This window comes from Adiantum capillus-veneris, chromosome 1 (assembly GCF_014529385.1).
Source record: "Adiantum capillus-veneris isolate H3 chromosome 1, ASM1452938v2, whole genome shotgun sequence".
NCBI lineage: Eukaryota > Viridiplantae > Streptophyta > Polypodiopsida > Polypodiales > Pteridaceae > Adiantum > Adiantum capillus-veneris.
Genome location: NC_140931.1, coordinates 11,580,134 through 11,591,297, shown reverse-complemented (window position 1 = coordinate 11,591,297; position 11,164 = coordinate 11,580,134). Strand labels below are relative to the sequence as shown.

The 11,164-nt window shown below is 43.9% G+C and overlaps 1 pseudogene; it reads right to left on the bottom strand.

The window, feature by feature from the left end:
* Positions 1-570: 570 nt before the first annotated feature.
* LOC147464323 (small ribosomal subunit protein uS13z/uS13y/uS13x-like) lies at positions 571-3,041 on the bottom strand (annotated as a pseudogene).
* Between the last annotated feature and the right edge of the window lie 8,123 nt (positions 3,042-11,164).

Genomic DNA, 11,164 nt, shown 5'->3' with positions numbered 1-11,164 from the left:
AGAAACATCTCTCTCTCTAGATCTCTAGAAAAAAAAAACATAATGGAAACAGTCTGCGCCGCGTCGGAATAGTCCGTGTCGACACGGACTGTTTCTAGTAGGTTTATTTTTTAGTTTTTGGGTGAGCATTGGATCTTGAAAATTCAGAATGGCTAGTTAAAGGGAGGGGGAGAAGGAGAAAATCCGCTTGGAAAATTCATGAAAATAGTTAAATTGAAAAAAATGTATGTTATTTGAGAAAATTTTCTATTTGAATATACTATAGAGGGGAAGTTTGTACATTTGTGAAATTGATTTTTTTTTGCACTAATGCCGACACTCCCGCTCTCATCTCTCTCTCTCTCTCTCTCTCTCTCTCTCTCTCTCTCTCATAATAATTCCAGAAGTGTTAATCATTCACTTCAGTAAATACGTAATTCAAGGCAAGAATACTTTAAAATGCTCTCACGGAATTACAATACCAGCTGATAAAGAGAAGAAGCCCTCCAATTGAACTCTAAAAATATTATTGCACAGATCAGTATCAAAATTGTTAGGAATTGCATCCTAAAGACTCTGCAGTGCCTTGACCTAACGCTTCTTGGACACACCAATTGTCCTCCCCTCCTTCCATTTGTTTTTGTGTGTTGACCATGTCGCAAGCGCAAGCCCCAATAATGACGAAGACCACGGTGGTTCCTGATCTTTTGCAGCCTTTCCAGGTCATCTCTCAACTTCATATCAAGTTGATTAGACACCACTTGAGAAAATCAGCCATCCTTGTAATCTTTCTTCCTGTTCAACAACCAGTCAAGAATTTTGAACTGAAAAGATTGGCAACGATAAACATCAGGTTTTCAAGCTCTTGAGCAGACAGCTCTCTTGTTCATGTCTACAACCGCTTTCTTGCAGACGAGGTTAGCAAAAGGTCGGCCGATACTCTTAATAGATGTCAGAGTAAAAATGATCTTCTACCGTCCATCCACTTTGGTGTTGAGGACATGCAAAATGTGCTGACTCTCTCTCTCTCTCTCTCTCTCTCTCTCTCTCTCTCTCTCTCTCTCTCCTCTCTCTCTCTCTCTCTCTCTCTCTCTCTCTCTCTCTCTCTCTCTCTCTCTCTCTCTCTCTCTCTCTCTCTCTCTCTCTCTCTCGTGCGCCCGGCGGATGTGGTATCTGCAGTTGAGTTGAGAGCCACGTCCCACCTAATACTTGCAGGGGTTGAAGAGACTTACCATTCTCACGCTGTATGCACCCATTGCTGTCACATGACCCTCACACAACGCAAGGAAATTTCCAACCTTCCGGTGAACAACACATGCTGTATCAAGTTGCTCAATTTGCTGCAGCATTTTTAGTAGGCTATTTGCTTTTCTTGGCTGCTAATGACCTACCACAACCGGTTGGCATGGTGATGCTCTGTAAAACCTCGTAATCAAGCCAACTTTTGTAGCGCTAATAGAGCTTTGATCCATCCCCTCCAAGTGTTGGAAGCACTTCGCGTGACCTGAGCGCCAAGTTTTTGCAGCACCTTCAGACCCTGCAGGCACTCTGCGGCTCTGAGTACTCTCTCTCTCTCTGTCTCCCTCTCGAAACAATCCACGCCGACGTGGACTGTTTCCAACAGTTTTTTTCTGAGTTTTTGGTTGAGAGAGAGAGAGAGAGAGAGAGAGAGAGAGAGAGAGAGAGAGAGAGAGAGAGAGAGAGAGAGAGAGAGAGAGAGAGAGAGAGAGAGAGAGAGAGAGAGAGAGAGAGAGAGAGAGGTGGTCAACTCAAGCCTCAGCTACACTCTCTCAACTCAGGCTTTAGCTGCACACTTCAGCTGCACTCTCTCAACTCAGGCTTTAGCTGCACACTCACTGCAAGAGGCTATTCATATTAGCGACGCTCACACAGCGACGCTCAAAAAAAAAATTCCCGGCGTCGCTATGAGCGTCGCAAATTTACAAAGAAATTTGCGACGCTCATAGCGACGCCGGTGGGCTAAAAAAATAACCGAGCGCGCCCAAAAACTCAGATCTCAGATCTGAGTTTTTCGGCGCCCTCAAGCAAGGAGCAGGTAACGCTCTCCCTCACTCTCTCTCTCTCTTTTTCTTCTCCACACACACACACACACACACACGAGGAGAGGAAGGAGAGCCAGGTATGCTCCTTCCCTCTCCTCATTCTCATGTTCCCTTCCCCTCTTTCTGTCTCCCTCTCTCTCTCTCACACACACACACATACACACACACACATAGTGTTTTTGAGAGAGAGAGAGAGAGAGAGAGAGAGAGAGAGAGAGAGAGTACAAACAAAAACAAAAACGCACACACACATACATAAACAAAGAATGCACACACACATTGAGAGAGAAAAAGAGAGAGAGAGCATGCATAAACAAAAAACGCACGCATTGAGAGAGGAAAAGAGAGAGAGAACATGCATAAACAAAAAACGCACACATTGAGAGAGGAAAAGAGAGAGAAAACATGCATACGATCCAAAAAAATGCACACACATTGAGAGAGAAAGAGAGAGAAACTAATTTAACGTCGTAGGAAACTAATTAAAATTAAAAGACCTAAAGATCTAGCCGACGAGGAGTTGAACTCAAGACCTATTATTCAAGAGGGAAATGGCATAATCAATCTATCATACTTGGCATGGGTGATAGAAAGGTTATACCATTTATCTCTTTTTATTGGCACACACATCCACACACGCGCACACACACAAGAAGAAGAGAGTTATAACGTCGTAGGAAACTATCTTAAAAGACGTTAAAGATTAGGTTATATGTAGACTTACATTAAATTAGATTTAGGTTTGTTTTTAACTAGATTTACGTTTATTTACGCTAGATTTAGATTTACGTTATATTAGATTAGATTTAGGTCTCCATAGATTGCGATGCCTGCATGAAGCGGGTGAAGAAAGCCCTCAATGGAATATAGGGTATTGCTGCCTTCACTCATGGTGGGCTCCGTCGATCCAAAAGTACTGGTGAAATGTCTTCAGAAGATAGGGAAGAAGGTGGATCTTCAGGGCGGCAAGAGTCACTACATCCCCGACACAATGACCATCTAGACAACCTCTAGTCATTCAACAGCAACTTCAAAGTTAGTAACAAGAGCAAGAACGGTCTAAAGGGCCAATTGCTGTCGTCAGATGTGGATGGAGATGAGGCAGCGTCACCGCCGGAAGTTAACTCTCACATCTTTAGTGATGAGAATGCCAACTCTTGTCGAGTTATGTGAAAAATTATGTGTTAAATCAGTTTTAAGGTTCTTATAATCCCTGTTAGTTTAGTTCTTTGTTTTTAATATAACATAATTTACGTTAGATTTAGATTTATGTTATATTAGATTAGACTTAGGTTTATTTAGGTTTACCCACACACACACACACACACACACACAAGAAGAAGAGAGTTTTAACGTCGTAGGAAACTATCCCAAAAGACGTTAAAGATTAGGTTAGATGTAGACTTACGTTAAATTAGATTTAGGTTTATTTTTAGTTAGATTTACGCTTATTTACGTTAGATCGAGTCCACGCAAGAATTACTTACGGTTTAGGGTTTAGAGTTAGACGAACAGTGAAAAGATCTACTGTGAAAAGATGTTAAGATACTGTGAAGTGCTACAGCTAGAGAAGAGGCAAAGGGGTTTTGTCCACTACATGCAGTATCATGTAGACGTGGGTGTGTAGATTTCTTGTACCCACAAATATATGTATTGACCAATAAAGACGAGATTATAACCCGGTGGTTCTGATCTCCGTGCACCTCTAGACCGAGGTGTGCGGGGATTGGACATGACTAGAGAATGTGAGGTAAAGAGAGAGAGAGAGAGAGAGAGAGAGAGAGAGAGAGAGAGAGAGAGATAAGACGAAGAATGCCAATAGAATATTAAATTTGTTGTCCAGGTTATAAGTTTTTTATCCTCATTATGAGTAGCGACGAGGATGTGGGACCGTCCAACCGAAACACCTATCTCTCAACGAGGGTCTTATGTCCTTGTAATCAATGCAAGCATGCTGTGCGACGGACAAGACGTGTTTCTTTGCAGCACGTTCGTGAATTTGGCGAGTTCGATCCATCTATTATAGATCGAGTTGTTGCCAATTATAACTCGTCGGACTCTGACGCTGGCCAACAAGCAGCAATCTTGCAACCCAATAGACGTGTTCGCAGGCGCTTTGGTCAAGCAGCATATGTGAGGCCACAAGATGTAGCCTCTGACAGCTCGGGGGATGATCATGCAGAGCACATTCCCAACGAGGCAATGTTTGAGCCCGAGATTGATGAAATGATCGAGACGATCATGGATTCAGAAAGGCTTATCTATGATGATATGAAAAGTGAAGCCGATACGCCATTGTATAATGGAGCACGTATGTCTAGATTGAAAGCACTCCTGGTTCTTCTCAACATGCAGGCAAAGTTTGGATGGAGTGACACTAGCGTCACAGCGCTTTTCAGGTGATCTATTACAATTAGTTTACTTTAATAAAACTCTAAATGTATAATGATCTGATAGATTTTTACACGACTGTATCATAGTTTTATGTTGTGTAGATTGCTGAAAGAGCACATACTACCAGCTGACAATGTGATGCCAGATTCCCGAGATGAAGCAAGAAAGATTTTGCGAAACTTGGGGATGGATTACAATTGTATCCACGCTTGTCCTAATGACTGCATTCTTTTCAGAGGGGAATACATAGACATGGAGAAGTGTCCAAAATGTGATTCCGAAAGATATCGAGTAGATCTCCATGGGACAAAAATTCCACAAAAGGTTTTGCGACATTTCCCTCTGCTTCCTCGCATCAAGCATTTCTTCGAATGTAAGTCCATGGCCGCCCTAGCATCATGGCATGAGGAGAATAAATCTTCGGATGGTGTGCTACGAATTCTTGCAGATTGCGTAGCGTGGAAACATATAGATGGAACATGGTCGGATTTTGCCAGGGAAGCTCGAAATTTGCGCTTAGGCCTGGCTATGGATGGCGTAAATCCATTTGGTCAAAGATCAACATCTTACAGTGTATGGCCCGTTGTCATCGTGAACTACAACATTCCCCCGTGGTTGACTACGAAGAAGGGGCACCTATGGCTAAGCTTGATTGTGCCAGGGCGATATAAAGTGGGGAATATGGATGTGTATCTTCGTCCACTATTGGAAGAGCTACAACAATTGTGGATTGGCATAGAGGTGGTGGATATGAGCCGACACACAGGACGACGGAATGCTTTGATCAGAGGCATTCTAATGTGGACCATGCATGACTATCCCGGGCTAACAGAATGCTCAGGTGATCTATTGACACTCCTCACTCAGACACTGTAAATCTTGTTTTTTCCCATAGTTGATCTATTATCATGTGTATACATGCAGGGCTTCAAACAAGCGGATACAGAGCATGTGTCACATGTGGACCTAGACTGAATGCACGTAGGGCACCCTCACTGAAGAAGCAAATCTACGAAGGTCATCAAGCGTATCTTCCAGAGAATCATGTGTTACGCGACGGCTTTTTGGGAAGAGAGCCACCAAGGATGTTTGCACAAGCATGGTTAGAGCAGAAGGAGATGTGCGATGACGGATTGCCTCCAGGGATGAAGAGACTATCTCTATGGTACGAGTTACCATACTGGCCCCGACTCATGATCAATCACTTGCTCGATCCAATGCACATATTCAAGAATGTGGGTAATCTACTATGGGACCATCTGATCGGCAAGAAAGATACTTTGGGAGCTAGAGTTGACCTTAGAAATGTGGATCGTATGGAGCAATGTTGGCCGCAAACAGCGTCTGATGGATTGATAAAACTCCCTAAAGCACCATGGATTTTCACAGGAGCCCAAGAACGCAAAGTAAAAGAGACCATTCGATCTTTGCGGACCCCCACTGGCGTAATGCACTCGCTCCGAACGTGTTTTACTAAAGAAGGAAAGCTTACCGATTTGAAGTCACACGATTGGCATAAAATGTGTCAGGTACGTTCATAGTGGACTTTAATATCATTGCATAAAATGTGGACTTTAATATCATTGCTACACATACTTTACAGTTTATTTTACCGGTTGCCATTGAGGGATGTTTGTCTCTCGACATCCGTAACACAATCTACAAACTTGCAAAGCTGGTGCAATGGATCTCACAAAAGGAGATCAACGTAGACTCCATACCATTCGCCAAACTAAATGCTGCGGAGCTTGTGTGCATGTTTGAGAAACATTTTCCTACTACAATGCTAACCATTCAGGTGCATCTTCTTGTTCACATAGTTGATGAGGTGGAAATAGCTGGCACAGTTCATTCCAGATGGATGTTCTTCTTAGAGCGTTTCATGAAAACGCTTAAGGGATATGTGCGTCAAAAGGCACGTCCGGAGGGTAGCATGGCAGAAGGTTGGTTGGTATCAGAGTCCCTAGTGTACATTGGAGAGTGGCTAGACGGATTTGATAAATCCCGGGACACGCTATGGCGAACCATAGATGATGAGCGCATATCTGGGATTGTCATGTGCAATCTCGGTGTTGAGAAGAAGATGACGGAAGATCTAGAGGCTAAAATCAACCGATTTTGCATGCTTCACAATCCAGTGATGCAAAAGTGGATTTCACAATATGAGGATGCAAAGCAAGAGCGACAAAGGGCACGAATCGAGTGGAGACGGGGAAGACGACCACCGATGCACTATCCAGCGGTTCTGGAGAGCCTACCAACCTTCATGAGCTTAAGATGGTTGCACAACCAATTGAAAAGCGCACAACAATGCGGTGACGAAGTGACTGAAGAAGAGTGGGAGTACTCTCGGGGTTGTGCGACCAAGGTAAGTTTGCAATGTACGACTAGCAAGTGACTTTATTTATAAACGTTTGAACGGCCACTCATAATCTTTGTTCGTTGTAGTATAAGTCATACACAGAAGCATGGTGTAAAGGTCGACATTTTAGGGTGGAACGAATCGACAAAAAGCGTTTTACTCAAGATTGTGGAATCATGGCAAAATTGAACAGTCTAGTCGACGACGTTCCTCTGATGCAGATCCTGTGGTGGCGGAACTCACTTACTTCGGCACGCTGCAAGAGATTTTGAGGATCGATTACAGAGGATTTTTTGTCGACTTGTTCGACGTGCAATGGTTCAAGATAATCATGGAGGGTCGCAACGCTACTGTGCGTAGAGGAGAGTCTGGTTTTCTTGAGGTGGATTCTACTAAGAAATGGACTGACCTAAGAGACACTTTCGTACTACCCGAGCATTGTGAACAAGTAAGTATGTAAATAGTTAACATCCCCCTTTTACAAGTTATGTGCTTGAAAGCTCTCATGTAAGTTATGTGCTCTGGCAGGTAATATTTCATCCTACAAAGTCTACATCAAACTGGTGGTACGTCATAGAGGTAGCCCCTCGTAGTGCAAGGACGTATGAAGGCTACCATGTGCCAATCACAACGACATCAATGGAGGAGATCAGAGAAGATGCTCAATCAGAAGCCGCTGCGGTGGTGCCAGACGAGCATCAAGATGCTACTACTCTATATGGGGTGCATGCAGAGGAGCTACAAAATGAAACAGAGGATATGTGTTTAAACGGAGAGCTCTATATAGATATAGGAAGTTATGCTGAGTTATGCGAGGATGAGAGAGAGATCTCTTAAAGCCACAAATATTGTATTTGAACAATTTTGCTCCGTGTTGTAAAAGCTCTGGCTCTCTAAGTACCTTCTATGGTGTATAACGCTCTTTTCTACTCGCGCTCACATCTTTTGATTGAAAATTCTGAGTTTTCGACTTCCCTCTTCTATCACTCAATTCATTGCATCATTGTATTTATATGCGTCATTACGTCATTGTATTTAATGGTCTTTGCGTCATTGTCTACTCTATTCATTCAATATTAAGTTTAAATATTCGTGTGTTTAATGCAGGTATGGATGATGAGGAGTTTCTTTCTTCTTTGTCACCGCAGCAGCGACAGTGGTACGTGGAGCGTCATCGCTCTGGCACATCATCGCGCGTTCCTACTCCATCCGCATCTCCCTCTCTTTCGGAGCATTCGGCGCGCTCCGAAGCTTCGGCGTCGACGAGACGAACTTCACACTCGTCTAGACACCGGCGCTCTAGTGGTGGCGGTGGCGGTTGTTGTGGGGATTCCGCCACCGATGCCTCCACACCGCCTCGTGTTCGACGAGGCTCTTTACCCTCCCCTTCTTTGCCCGCCCCCACACCAGCCACAGCATCGCCATCTACGCCAGGTTTTGCACGGCTGACTGTTCCTAGAAGCTACACACCTCTACCTACTCCGCCAGGAGCCACCCCACTCGACACTCCTCGCTTCGGGGCCCAAACGCCGGTGGAGACACCTGACGTCCGTACCCCCATCGACACGCTACTAGAGACCCCTGCCGGGACACCCAGGTTCATGCATCACCGGCCAGAGGGCTTGCCTTACTCCGTCGACATCAGCGGCGGCATCATCATGGATGATGACGGCAAGAAGGTGATCTCGCGCATGCGTGGTCTTTGCTCTCAGCTGTTTAGACACTGCATACTAAACAAATGGAGTGAAGTACCAAGTGATTTAAAAAACAGAGTCATCAGCATACTTCATGATGAGTTTCCCGTTCCAACACGGGATCAGCGCTTCAATGAAGACCTGATGAAGATTTGAATGCGCGAATACTGCAAACACAAGCGTTCCGAAGTGCAAAAAGCAATCAAGAATGGGTGGAACAGGCCAGATTGGCTGGCCAAAGAAGATTGGAAGAATGCGAAGAAAGCAGCGCGCGAGAATCCCGACAAGTGGAAGCAACAAAAGGATGCAGCCAGAGCGCGAGTAGAGGCAGGGAGCTCGCACCACTTGGGGAGCGGTGGATGGGCATCATTTGAGGCCGATTTTGTAAGTGTTTTCACATTGCTCTTTATGTTCGATAGTTTAGGGTTTATGAGTTTTTTAATTCTAACATAATGAAATCTTTGTATGTTTTGACAGTGGTCGATGACAGGACGTGATCCCACACCGTACGAGCGCGAGTACGCAGGCAGGAAGGGCTTAAACGCCCTGATGGACATTCTCAGTTCTCGCGGCGGCATGGTTAGTATTAGGGTTTACTCTTTTTTATTTTTGTATTGTTTTATAAATGTCGTTATATGTTTATACTTACTGAAAGCTGTCTTATTGTCTTTTTTTGCAGAATTCGACAGATACGCCACTTGGACGCGATGAGACGTCTGACTAGACGACGTCAGTTTAGCCGTAGCTAGATAGCATTAGTTTAGGGTTTCTCATAGCTTATGTATCATGAGACGGATTTTATACGTCTTTTTGAACCATGTATATTATTACATTTGTCACCGCAGTTCCTTTTGCCAATCAATTCTTTATGCCTATGATGTTGTACAATTGTCATTATTACATTTGCCAATCAATTCATTTTGCCTATGATGTGTACAATTGTCAATTTTGCAAACAATGCGTCTTGTGGGTGACTATTTTGGGTCTATTATCTACCCTTGCACTTTTTTTAAAAAGTGAATCAAGTACAATATGGTTGATGGGTGATGCCCTGCCACCAAAAAAAAATTCTCTCGGGCGTCGCTATAAGCGTCGCTATTTATGGCTATGTAGCGTCGCTATGAGCGTCGCTATAGTCTTCTGTGTAAACGTCGCTATAACCGTCGCTATGAGCGTCGCTATATAGCGACGCTTATAGCGACGCTCGTAGCGACGGTTTTAGCGACGCCGGGGGTTATAAAAACCCAGTGTATTTCCGTCGCTAACAGCGTCACAAGAGCACACAACCTCTTGTAGTGTCTCTCTCTCTCTCTCTCTCTCTCTCTCTCTCTCTCTCTCTCTCTCTCTCAAACAAAAACTGAAAAAAAAACTGCTGGTAACAATCCGCGCCAGTTTTTTTTTCAGTTTTTGTTTGAGAGAGAGAGAGAGAGAGCAGTTAAAGCCTGTATCTCCCTCCATGTCATTCAGGCTTCCTTGAGCGTGTGTCTATGTGTTTGGTTTCTTTGCGAGGCAGGGCTCAAGAGAGTGAGAGAGCTAGATGTTGCTCGATGCAAAGGGAGGGATACAAATGAAATTAGGGAAATGATGAGAGCCTGAGTTGACCACACCTCTCTCTCAACCAAAAATTGAAAAACAAACTACTGCAAACAGTCCGCGCCGTGTGGACTGTTTCCAGCAGTTTTTTTTCACTTTTTGGTGGGGAGAGAGAGAGAGAGAGAGAGAGAGAGAGAGAGAGAGAGAGAGAGAGAGAGAGAGAGAGAGAGAGAGAGAGAGTGCAGTTGAAGCTTGAGTTGACCACACCTCAAAGCCCTTTGCCAGCACTATCATGCAAAATTGACATCTGCATGGCAAAGCTGATACAGCCTGCTTCGTTTGATGTGAGAGTTTTCTGTCAACGCAAGCTCGTGTGTATCAAGCTTCAGTATGAGACGTAAGGCGGGAATTACGGCTGGCTCAACGCGTTCGCTCTGAGAAACTCAACATGAGTGATCTTATCAATGGATATGAATGAATCTGGCTTGGAGGGTAGAGTCAGTGACAAGAGATTTGCAACACGCGTCAATGCTACACTCAATCGATGGAGCACGTCTCAAGGGCAGATGTATCCACTTTCTTTTGGATGCTGTGGGCAGGCTTTGAGAGAGAGAGAGAGAGAGAGAGAGAGAGAGAGAGAGAGAGAGATTTGTGGCAACAGGTTTGCCAACTAAATGGCAGTGAGTCCAATTGTATTGTGGAAGAGCTTATACTACTTTGGAGTTATTGGTAATGAGTTATTATAATAGCCCACTTTGTGTTGCTCACTTGTTCTAAAGGTGTGCCTAGGACCTTAGTGTTAGGTATTGAAGGGCAACCTTTTCTTTGGAAAGACAGGCATTGGGAACTTGGAATGGCATATTTTCATTCTAGATGCCCTTTTAATGACAAAATATCACAAAAATTACAAGTCAATTTTTGTAATTATGCAGTGTGCTTGGTGAGAAATATTGGTAGATTGTCTATTTATTGTCAAAACAGTCTACCATATGAAGCCTAAAACACGCTTTTGGTTTCCATTGTACGCTTTCCGTTTTCAATGCCATAGCATGTGACCCGCGAGTTGTTGCGGCCTAATAAATGACAAATATTCTTCAAATGCTATCTTCCCTTCCAGTTACAAAATAATCATTGCTTTA